We start from the raw sequence: 13,631 nt of genomic DNA on the forward strand, positions 1-13,631 counted from the left end.
GCTGGTAGAAAATGTAAATACAGAGTGTCTTACAGTTGTGTACACAGCACTATACAGAATAGCTTATGTGCACATTTCCGAATTGTACCCTCTTATTGTAGCGGTCACTAACATAACCTACTAGGACTGATTGCTACCCAACATGAGCAATTGAATTTACCCTGATCAGCTCCATTGGATCCAATATTGCCTTCATCATGCAAGATCTAAATACGGTGGTTCTAGATCCACGTATCGATTAGAATACTATTGATTAGGTGGTAACACTATAATGGGAAACTTAACTACCTTACTGTCGGTGCTTCCAGATTGAGTAGTGAACATCTATTGTAAAACTGTGTATTCAATATTAAAATTACAACTTGCTCATAGTTGGAAACTAGTACAGTAACTCGGTCTTGGTAGTATTAACTGCCACATCAAATGGTTTGTGTAGGTGCTCTGTACCAAATGCTTGACCTCCAATGTTATCTCTATCTGTTTCCTGTGTCAGTAGTTCATCAAATATCACAATACCATTTTGGATATCACCAAAGTGAGAAATATTAATACCATCACCAGAAAACTTTTGAACCCTAATGATGCTGTTATCAACAACACACAGATGATTGTGATAATGTCTTTTTAATGTTGGAAGTTAACCATGGCCTTTTTGCCCTTCCCACCAAATTTTTTGACCAATTTGTCTGGAGCATCAAACAAGTACACCATGATTGCTACAGTCAGATTTTTGAATGACTGACGTCAGGTATCCATCCTTCAAAACTTGCACAAGCCTCCTCTCAAAACACTATTTCCTGGCTTATACAACCTCTTCTTCTTCTCCTTCAAATGTGTGTTATCACTAGCCCCAGCACATTCAGATACAGTGTACAAGCAAATGCTCTTATACAATGGGGTGGCTCTTATCAATGACAAGTAGAAGGTAAACTTAGGAATTATATGACCAGTAAAATACAGTATAAATTATAGCATTGTGTCCAATGATTTTAGCTCAGTTGATACTAATGTAAGCCTGTTGAGAATTATATGAGTTAACACTACTATCCCACTAAGTAAAGACCTGTGTTAACAGTTTTGAGAGTGATAGTGACATTTACGTTCTCCTTTTGACAAGTGGTCTCCACTTGTATTCTAGTATCATCATAAATGCACAGCTGCTATAGAAGTGCCTAAATATCAAGCATCCATTGGAAGCTGAGGATGAATTGACTGCTGTGCACAAAAATGGTAGATGGCATTATAAGTTGTGCGAGTGTTGTAATGTGCGACTTGTGCGTATGCAGACAATACTCGCAGATGCTTATAGCAAGAGTTCATAATCAGTAAATGTATACTCTTGCTTATAGTTGAGCTGATCAGGTTTGAAAGGTGGATTTTTCATGAGAAGTCACCTCTATTCAACCAGCCAGCTGATTAGAGGTGACTGTAGGTGTCAACAGCAGACATGTATGGTTTACCTCCATTACAAGTTTGGGAAAGGGTCATAAAAGACCATTCATGACTTCCCTATTGTATGGCCAAAATTAAGGAATGAAAATACCTATATCTCAATAATGAAGACTGATTTTATCTTGATAACGATATTATCTCGATAAAGAGTGATCTGTATAACTGTACACTTTCATACATTAGTGTAGACCACCTCAGGATAGTTGATAGATTTTCAGCAAATAGCTATACATTAAAAGTTGAGTTGGTAGGAGAGTGGAAAATTGTCATCCGAATATTTTAGAATTACCTCGATAGTAAAAAAACTGTTATCTTTATCACAATAATGAAAAATTATCTCCCAGCCCTAGCGAAAATCTTGAATACTGGGTCAGACACTTAAATGGGGACATTTTGCTGAATCTTTTTGGCATGTCAATTAGTACTACTAAAGAGTCGAATTTCAAAACCTTCCATCCATGAGTTATGTTTTTGAAGGCTCAGCCAACTTGTACATACTAGAGTTACGACAATGCAGTGTGTAGATGTATTAATCTGCTGTATCATGATACAGAGGTGATATAGTCTAAACATTGGTGGTATAATATGTTGTTTTTCATAAGAGACATAATTTTTAATTTGAGAAACTATTCAATTTAACGACATTGTACAGTAATTTGATTGTCATCCATTAAAATGCTAGGTTAACAAGCCACAATTTATCGATATATCATTGATAATTATATGATATACAGTGAAACCTGTCTATTCCGGTCATCATAGGGACAAAATTATCTGACCTCATTACGGAGGTGGCTGCATTAAGCAGGTCACTTTGTACACAGTTGGCACATGTGGGGACTTTTATAATGGCCTGTTTAACGGGTGACCTCTTTATGCAGTGACCTGATTAGACAGGTTTCATTGTATCAATACGGTTTGATCTCATACTCATATCGATACAGTATGACTGTCTTAAGTTTTCCTTGCAAATGTGTAATAGCCTAAATTTAAAATTGTTGTAATAAACTTGTATCTGTTATTGTAAACCTGTTATTTCCAGCCTGACATTGTAACCTTAACCTTTGTGACTGTTAGTATAAAATAAACTGTAATAGTGTGTTGTATTCTCTTCTTCTGATGCTGAGTTATAATAAGAGTGATTCTAATAGTAGTTTGCTCAGTGGAGTATTACAAATGTTACAGTTAGTTGTGTATTGAGATATATGTTCATATCATGATATAGGTAATACATGAGAATTTTTCTATATCGTGACAGCACTACCCCTGTGAGTCTATCACTGACAAAATTGATGATAAGTGATATCCACCCCATTACACCTTTGCTGTAAAAAAAGGCATGTCCAAGAAAGTACAAGTACCTGTATCCCAATTTAAAACAGTAGAGAAAGACCTCATGAATATAACTGGTAACTTAAAGAGCTGATATCTGCATGGAGTGGCCAAGAATCAATCTTAATACAACTAACTATAATTGCCAAAGTTTTGAAACAATACAATACAAAATAATATTGTTGTATCTCTAGAACATACTATAGAAGTAGACTTTACACATACAGAAGGTAACCAGATGTTCTTTCTTTAAACAGTATATCAGAGTTCAGGTGGTTTTCATTACAATTTCAGTCTTGACAAACTGCCATACAAAAGTGACTTTGGTTGGCACTTGTGTACAATACTGGTACTCATAAATGACTTAACAGTTTTTAAAATGGTCACTAAATTTCCTACTCTGAACTCCAGTATTTAAATTTGGGATTGCAGATACCAGAGGAACAGGAAATTTTAATGGGAGAAATAAAAATAATAGTGAAAATCATTAAGTCATACATCTAAATTCTTGCCTTTTGAGAGCTTTAGTGAATTGAGTTGATTTATACAGATTGGCAACCTTTTCTGTCAAAATTCCTATTGCGTATACAGTACTGGCATATATAGTAGTTGCGCTTCACCACATGTAACAAGTCTGTAATAACAGAAGTACTGTAATGTGTAAACAGGCACTTGTGAACTCTAACACTTCCAAAATCAGTAGCCAAGTCTACTGTATTAGTCACTTTACTCACCAACTACAATTCACAACACTTGTAGGAAATTTGTGAAGAAAGCCAATTACATAGCATCAATTGTATGTATACGTATGTACAAGAGTTATACTCACTGAGGTGGGTAAAAGGTGGAGGCCCTGCCAGTACAGAAATTGATCACTATCTTCTTGCACCCAAACTGGTACTTTTAACAATGAGTATCTGATAGGATCATGCCAGAAGGCACAATGGTGATGCAACAACTAATAACTCTTATTATTCAGGACTCTCTGCACATGTGCGTTGCACACATGTGCATGACAATATCAAAAGTAAAAACTGTCAATAACAACACAGGATGGGAACTTATCAAAGTTCATATCCTAAACTAGACTATAGTCCAGCAGAAGAAAGAGCTTTTTGGGTGAACCTTGCAGTATGGTCTATAGTTTATTTGTGCTACAAAATGTTTCTTCATATATATCATGGGCTACTCAAAATCACCTGCTGGACTTCAGTCAGCATTGAGCAATTTAGGATACTCAGGAAATTCTAGTACTGTATTTCAGTCATTCAATGTCGCATCTTAAAAAAAAGAAATTTAACCCATTCTCTCCAAACTTCCTCAATTTGGCACAGAGACAGTCTATCATGAGACAAAATCATACAACAAGTTTCATTTGACTCCTCCCATTGCACTTCATACTACAGCTGCTTTAATATAATCAGTATTTGTGATAGCCCATCATTCACAATTCAGCATAATTATACACAATGCACTACATCAGTATTACAGTGAATGTCATTGGTTTAGGTTTATCCTAACTAGTTTAGAGTTATTGTAACCAACTGATCAGAAGTAAGAATGCATGCAATGAATCATGAAATTCATGCATTTGTCAACTCCTTCCTTGTAGGGGCCAATCAACAATTTTCATGCTTTAGATATATTGTCCTTTGTGATAGCAAGAGTTGGTGATAGTTTTTAAAGGTAGTTTCCTAGTGAATTAATGTGCATTTAGCAAAGTCTAAGGACAAAACGGTCATTATCTGTGCAATGAGTCAACATGTACAGTGGAGTCATATTGGTGACTTAATTGCCTGTATAGTGGTTGCATGGAGCTCACAGTAAACGAGCTATGGGAATCCAGCATTCAGTGGGCAGGAAAGACTCCTACAAATAAACTGATCAAGTTCATCCCAAAAAGTTTAAAGGTATATAATTATGATGTTGAGTCAGCTAATTTTAAGGAAAAATCAGCTGACAATAATTGTGAAGATATTTCAGCACCACTTCTACTTCCAACCAATTTTGTGAGCAAGTTTTTAATTTAAACATGAACCAGTTAGTTGATAAGCCGACACATATACAGGGAAATATACTCGACCTGGTATTAACCAATGCAGAACATTTGGAACATTCTCTTTCAGTTGACACTTCTCAGTAAACCATAAATACATAGTGACCATTATGCAATCACATTTGAGGTGTGTACCTCTTTGAAGCCTAGAGAGGAGAGAGCAGGCTTGCAATACACATACAACTTTGCCAAGGGAAACTACATCGAGATGTGTGCTTACTTATTAGATACTGACTTTTCCTATCTTAACTCTCAAGATGTAGCTAGCTAGAGCTGTCATGGCTCGCAATTAAAAACACTCACTGTGAAAAAGGAGGATATAATATGGTATTTCCAGAATACAAATAAGCCGTAATATAAATCCTGCATTATACTCATCTTATACTTTAGTATAATCCATACTATCAAGACACACGGTAGTATGTCGTGCGGCCCAAGAAGCCGGCGCGCAACACCCGTAAGTATATTATTGACAGGAAGAAAGAAAACGCAATTTTCGCACCTCCGTAGCTCTGTGCTGCCTTAATGAAACAAGACGATTTTTGCTGTGGACACTCCCTCCAACTTCAGCACTCCACATTCCAAATTTTAGCGAAATCGCTTCACGCGTTCCCGAGATATGCGACTTCAAAAATTGGCTCAGTTTCTTTTCTTTTCTTTTTTTTGAAGCTTGTTAGATATATTAAAGCTTGTTAGATATATTAAATACAAAAGTCTAACTAGCTTAACTACCAAACTAAGTACTTTAACTACAAAACTAGCTACCTTAACTACAAAACAACCTTAATTAATAACTTAGTTCAACAAGTCTATGCCATCTTCTGGGCATTGGCCATAATGCCTCAGTTGGCATTATATCGCCAGAGAGTAACTGACAAGCGCTGAAGCAATTGTTTCCTTGCAAACTGTCTGGGAATACCACTTTTAACAGTGGTACGGTCGGCAATCGTGGATAAGGTTGATAAAGCAAAGGGTGTTCGTTTTTTTTTCTTATTATTTTTCTTCCGCTTTTCGCACACTTACAAAAACTGCTATAAAACGCGAACGCCATATCTGATTGCCTTGAAATTTGGCACACAGAAGAGAGGTATAAAGGCGCATCTCGGTACCAACTTTGGCTGGAATACGATAAACAGGCAAAGCGTTATGAGCGATTATTCAAGAAAAATAACACCAATATGTTGTCACGCCTACAGGGTAAACCGAGTACGGGAAGAAGCTGAAAATCGGTGGGTGAATAGGTTAACTATTGAACCTCAAACCTTTTGTGGTTTGAAAGAAATCGAGCTTAAAACCAGGAAGATACAACGAAAAAACCAACAGTGTGTAACAATTATGCAATCGAGATTAGCTATTAAAAAACGACTGCTTGCCACGCCTACCAGACAAACCGCTTGGGGTAATGCTTTGAAAATCACTGTACAGATGGAGTAATCATCTTAGAAAGGCTCTTCAATGGTGTAGAAGAATCAGACTTAAAGCCACGGAGTTATAACACGAAATCCAACTAGGTGCAGCAAGTGCGAGATCGAGATGCTCTAATAGAGCAGTCATCCTAATAGAGCAGTCATCCTTAATAGAGCAGTCACTCTGAAGAGAATTCAAGAGATCAGCTAGAAACAAGTAACCTGTATAGAGATTAGCTACAAACAAGTCACCCTGTAGAGAAATCAGCTACAAACAATTCACCCTGTAGGGAGATCAGCTAGAAGAAGTTACCTTGTAGAGAGTTCAGCTACAAAGAAACCATCATGTAGAGAGATCAGCTGCAAACAAATCACCTGTAGAGAGTTCAGCTACAAACAAATCTCCCTGTAGAGAGATCAGCTAGAAAAAGTTACCTTGTAGATCGTTCAGCTACAGACAAATCACCCTGTAGAAAGATCAGCTAGAAGAAGTCACCTTGTAGAAAGTTCAGTTACAAAGAAACCACCATGTAGAGAGTTCAGCTACAAACTAGTGACCTTGTGGAGACATCAGCTAGAAAAGTTACCTTGTAGAGAGTTCAGCTACAAAGAAACCATTTTGTAAAGAGCTCAGCTGCAAACAAATCACCTGTACAGAATTAAGCTACAAACAAATTACCCTGTAGAGAGATCAGCTAGACGAAATTACCTTGTAGATAGTTCAGCTACAAACAAATCACCCTGTAGAAAGATCAGTTAGAAGAAGTTACCTTGTAGAGAGTTCAGCTACAAAGAAACCATTTTGTAAAGAGCTCAGCTGCAAACAAATCGCCTGTACAGAATTCAGCTACAAACAAATCACCCTGTAGAGAGATCAGCTAGAAGAAGTTACCATGTAGGGAGTTCATGCAACTATGGAAAGAGATAGTTCAGCTAGAAGAAATCACCTTGTAGAGTTAAGCTACAAAGAAACCACCATGTAGAGAGTTCAGCTACAAACAAATCGCCCTGTAGAGAGATCAATAGAAGAAGTTACCTTGCAGAGAGTTCAGCTACAAAGAAACCATCATGTAGAGAGTTCAGCTGCAAACAAATCACCCTGTAGAGAGATCAGCTAGAAGAAGTTACCGTGTAGAGAGTTCAGCTACAAAGAAACCATCATGTAGAGAGTTCAGCTGCAAACAAATCACCTGTAGATAGTTCAGCTACAAACAAATCTCCCTGTAGAGAGATCAGCTAGAAGAAGTTACCTTGTAGATAGTTCAGCTACAAACAAATCACCCTGTAGAGAGATCAGCTAGAAGAAGTTACCGTGTAGAGAGTTCAGCTACAAAGAAACCATCATGTAGAGAGTTCAGCTGCAAACAAATCACCTGTAGATAGTTCAGCTACAAACAAATCTCCCTGTAGAGAGATCAGCTAGAAGAAGTTACCTTGTAGAGAGTTCAGCTACAAAGAAACCACCATGTAGAGAGTTCAGCTGCAAAGAAATCACCCTGTAGGAAATTCAGCCACAAACAAATTGCTCTGTAGAAAGATCAGTTAGAAGAAGTTACCTTGTAGAGAGTTCAGCTACAAAGAAACCATTCTGTAAAGAGTTCAGCTGCAAACAAATCATCTGTACAGAATTCAGCTACAAACAATTCACCCTGTAGAGAGAGCATCTAGAAGAAGTCACCTTGTAGAGTATTGAGTTACAAAGAAACCACCATGGAGATTTCTGTAATCAATTATGTATTATATATATATAATTTGTACATTTACTGATAAAATATTTAAAGTACATCCACTTCATCTTTTCTTCTTCCTGTGGAAAAGAAAAAAAGATAGGTTAAAAAAGTCCCAAAGCTGGCCATAGGGGTATACAAATACAAAAAGAAATGAAATCTAATCCAAAACAGCCAAGCTGTAAAAAAAGTGTGCGGCCCTCAAAAAGGCTATGGTGAAAAAAGATGTGAAATCCAAGGTGGCGGCCAAGAAATGGCTGTGATGGTAGGTTAATGGTAAAAATTTTAATAACGACAATTCAGGTGAATTTTTGTGCCGCTTGGTCTTGGCACAAAATTCACCTGAATTGTCATTATTAAAATTTTTACCATTAACCTACCATCACAGTCATTTCTTGGCCGCCACCTTGGATTTCACATCTTTTTTCACCATAGCCTTTCTGAGGGCCGCACACTTTTTTTTACAGCTTATCTGTTTTGGATTAGATACTATTACATATATGGTTTCAGTTTATTTACCACATTACCTCAAATAGCTTATATCTAATATAATGCCCACACTATACCATCACATATATGGTTTCAGTATGTTTAACACATTAACTAAAGCCTTATGTGAGATTGTTAGTATAATATAGGTTATATCAAGCTTTTTTGTATTCAATAAGCCACTTGAAATACCATCTTATATCCCTCTTTTTTCACAGTGACTATTCTAGGTGCCATTGATTTATTTGTTCCCAAAACCAAAACAGCTATGCATAACACCCAACCAGTCTGGTTTAATAATACTATAAGGCACCAAATAAAATGCCTAAGAACTTTGAGAAGAAAGACTAAGCAGCGGTTCAACCTGGATAAATTGAAGCGCTTACAAGTGGCTGAAGACAAACTCCAGAGTTCCATTATCACGGCTCGAGTTAACTTTGAAAATAAACTGATTAACGATTTTTCAAAATGGAAAAACTACATGATATATCGATACATTCATAACACCACAAAAACAAGATCCATACCTGAATTGCTGTATTTCAACACCCAATGTGGGAGTTGTGATGAGGAGAATGCCAACTTGTTTAATGAGTTCTTTTACTCAGTCTTTACTCAAAACTTCATCGACCCAAATAATATTGACAACCTTACTTCTGATGTGCCTACACCGCTTACAGAACTGGATTTTACCCAGTACAAAGTTTACAGCATCCTTGCCAGTTTAGATGTCACAAAGGCCACTGGGATAGATGGAATAGGGCCACGAATACTCAAGAATTGTGCTTTGTCGCTGTTTTCCCCTCCACCTGTTGTTTAAAAAGTGTCTAAAGCAATGCGTAATACCAACTGAATGGGCAACTCACATAATTATTCCAGTATTCAAATCTGGAGAAAAGAACTTAGTCAACAACTATATATAGGCCTATTTCACTTTTATGCAATGTATCTAAAGTACTTGAAAAACTTGTATATGATAAAATTATCTATTTCATATTTGAATCTATTTCTTTAGTGCAATTTGGTGCCCTCAGGGGTAGGTCAACTCTTCAGCAATTGCTAATATATTTAAACTTTGTGCACAACAACCAAAACCAGCAAATTGATGTTATCTATTTAGATATAAAGAAAGCTTTTGACAGTATTCCCCATGAGAAGTTACTTTGCAAGTTATATAGTATTGGCATTCAGGGCAAATTGTGGAAGTGGTTCAGGAGCTACTTATTTGGTAGAATTCAACATGTTCATATTAATCAGTCATTATCTGCCCCCTTACCAGTTCTATCTGGGGTTCCCCAAGGGAGTATTTTGAGACCCCTACTCTTCATTATTTACATGAATCATTTACCATCTTGTGTTACCATCAGTAAAACTTTACTATTCATTTAACGACACCAAGATTTATAACACTGTTTGTAGTCCTGGAGATATTTCAGCATTTCAAAACGATTTAGACTCAGCAACTTTGTGGAGTACAAGATATAATATGTTCTTTAATCCAAAAAAAGAGTGTCCACCTTAGTATTAATGCAAAAGTCATCAATAATTACAAAATAGCTGACACACAGGTTTTAACAAATAGTTCACATAAAGATCTTGGTAGCATGATATCATTAGACCTATCTTGGGATCGACACTACAAAATCATAATTCCTAAGACCTACAGAATGCTAGGACTGCTCCGTCGCAGCTTCAGCAGGCATCAAACAGTGACAACCAAGAGAACTTTGTATATTTCTTTAGTGAGATCGCAAGTTACATACTGTTCAGTGATTTAGAGGCCTAACCTTATCAAGGACATCGCACTTATTGAACAGATCCAGAGGAGAGCAACAAAGTTTATTTTAAATGACTACAGTTCTGATTACTTTGATAGACTCAAACAACTTAACCTACTACCTTTAATGTACACCTTTGAGCTTAACAAACTAGTGTTTACGCTAAAATCACTCAAGTATCCCTCTCCCTCTTTTAATATCACAGACTACATAACTTTTGCTGATGGAAATACCAGGTCCTCCTCAAGTGGTAAAATGATCCATGTTAGAAACAATAATAATGCGGGTAGACATTTTTTCTTCTATAGAATCCCTCAATTGTGGAATGCCCTACCCCCTATTTACTTATCTTTATCTATTAAAACGAACAAGACAAGGACATATAGGTTTCTATGGTCACATTTTTTATCAAACTCATGACAACCCTTGTACAATTCATTTTTTATGCCCATGTAGTAGATGTTCCAACACACCCTGTCCCCCTTTAATGTAACTCTTTAAGTGTAATTTTTATAAGTAATGTAATACGGTAAGTATAAATTTTTGATTTTTAATGGCTGGTAGCCTTGAGCTAGCGGACCATCAGTACTGTACCCTAAAGATTTTATTAATTGTACATCCCTTATTCTATACTTGTATGCAGTACTGTAAAGTTATAATCAATCAATCAATCAATCAATCAATCAATCAATCAATCAATCAGACAGCTACATGAAAAACATCACAGTGTGAATAAATGCTTTTTGAAATCCCACCTATATACTAATTGCAGGAAAATGCAATTTATTTTGTAGCAGCAGTTATTGTATATAGCCAAACTGTTCAAACTGATATAGTAGCACTACCTAAGTGGTAGCACCTAAAAGTGCTAACATATAGCATGCATTTTTGTTTTAGTTATAGGTGTCTAGTTATTTGATATTTATCAACTTAGCTACCAACAGAGTTGGTCTGATGTCTGAAGCTCCAATTATAACTAGCTTCATTGTTACGGAAAGAGCTGTGCACCTTAATGCCTACCTGATACTTGGTTGCACTACATGCGTGCACTTTAGAAAATAGTATAATTATTTACTATACAAAGCCCAAAAGAAGCAAACCCTCATATATACCCCCACTAACAATCTACAACTTTGTTGTCCTTCAATACCTAGTAAGATTTTCCATTTAGCTTTTTCAGGCCCAAATGATTTATAATTGTGTGTGCTGATGGAAACAAACAAGTTTTGTTGTTAAACTATAGTATTTAGTCGAGGAAAAATGATGAAGATTATAAGATTATAATAGGCATAGATACTGTAGTATATGTGCATATGTTCGTGTTGAGCTGATACCTTAATTAAACATTATTACTACTTAGCTCATAAATGGAATTACCAAGAAATCTTAAGCTTTAGAAATTTAGCACATTTGCATAAAGGTTAGAGATATCTCAAAACCTTTTATTCATATTATGCAATGTACCAGATGTGTAAAAGGTACCTTTTCCACACATTTACATATCAGCAAATAAAATGTTGAAACATTTCACTCCTAATGCTGATTAACTTGCTCTTAGTATCAAAATGCAGCCAGGTAATGTAGCTGCATGCACTCATGGAAAATCTAAGACAATTCAATATATGCAATGATACAAAAGTTATGAAGCTTCAAAGTTCAATAATAGGTTGAATTTTGAGTGTGGAAAAAGCACCTTTGCAATCCATGCAGTCTGCACATATTTTACAATTTATTTTACAGTTTTCGCAGAGAAGCCATAAAGATGTGTAGTGTGGAACATCTTTTCTTTAACTTATATTTGAACTAAACCACAACAGTCATTCTGTGACTTCTGTCATCACTGATTGTGCATTAAGGTTTATCTTTAGCAAAATCCCACTCATCTTCATTAACTGCTTATTCACTATGTACACCTGTAGGAGTATTATGTGACTATTCAGTTTATTACTTCTGGCATCAATTGCAATACTTATATTACTTCAAATTTGTTCACATGTATATATATACAGGGGTGGATCCAGGAGCTGGCAAGGAAGGGGAGGGGCACAAACAGGCTGAGTTGTAGGTGGGTGGGAAGAACAGATTCTCTTGCTGGTTGCTTTATTTTTTTTAGCAGGACATATTCATCCCTTAGTGTCTCACTATTGATTTTTGCCATTTTGGGCTTTACAGATAGCTGTGAAATTTTTAAACTGTTTACAAGGCTATAAATGTCTTAATGCCAGTAACAACACCGAATTATTATAGAGGTGCTTAGTATGCCCGAACTATGCTCAGCTCCTCTAGAAGGTGGTTGGGGGGGAGGGGGGGGACATTTGCCCCAAATTCTCCATGCTGGATCTGCCATTGATATGTCAGCAATTTTTGGGTAAACTTAAATCTACAACAATCGTTTCATATAATTATTTTATATGGTTGCTATGCAGGTTCTGTTGCTATGGCAAAATATTTAATGCTAACACCTGTCCAGCAGGTGGAAAATTGTTGTAGGTGCACAGGAGAATCCAAAACTACATTAAAATAAACTATAGACCATTAATTTTTGCAAACTTTACCCTCCTGTCTGCTGGACTACTACAACAGAATCATTGGCTAGTGTAAAAATGATGATTCTCACTCACTTAAAGTAGATACTAGTATTATGGGTCAGGGGGTATTAAGGGTCGCATAGCTTAAATATACTCAGATGGTTAAATCCTGCAGATTTAGGAAGAAATGATGCTACTTCAGATCAACATAGACAGTGATCATAAGCTAACCACAAATCCAATTAAGAGATAACATCGTTCATTAAACAGTAATACTGCTTCAGATTAGCTACATGTAGTACAGTACCCCTCACCATGTAGTAAGGAGTAAAATCAACTACAGTGTTTTGAATGCTGGTAAAGTAGATAATAACAATAACAATGCCATTAGATCTAGAGTGCTTTTAAATTATTATACTGTAATTGAATATAAAATAGTGAGCTTATGGAATATTGTGACTCATAATAGGAGCACTTACAGTGTTTTAGAGAAAAGATCATACAGTCCACCACATGGTAGGTTTAGTAGTTTATGGGTACACCTTTGCCTATATATACAAGTAGTATGAAAAATTGGGGTCACATTATTAGGTGATAGGATTAAGTGACCCATATATATATATAAAAAATTTAAAACAACTGCTAGATCTCGCCTTCCAAATTCGGTAAAGGCCACTGTGTAGTGCCATGTGTGATGCTGATGCATTGTTAGAAACTAGTCTGTCGGCGCCCGCCCCTTCACATAGAGTAGGGATGGGCGCCGACAGACTAGTTAGAAACACGGTTGACCACTACTTGTGTACATGAGTCACGCGATATACAGCTTCCGGTATGACGTAATTTGTGGTTGTGTACATAATTAA

The sequence above is a fragment of the Dysidea avara genome, chromosome 6 (assembly GCF_963678975.1).
Source record: "Dysidea avara chromosome 6, odDysAvar1.4, whole genome shotgun sequence".
Taxonomy (NCBI): domain Eukaryota; kingdom Metazoa; phylum Porifera; class Demospongiae; order Dictyoceratida; family Dysideidae; genus Dysidea; species Dysidea avara.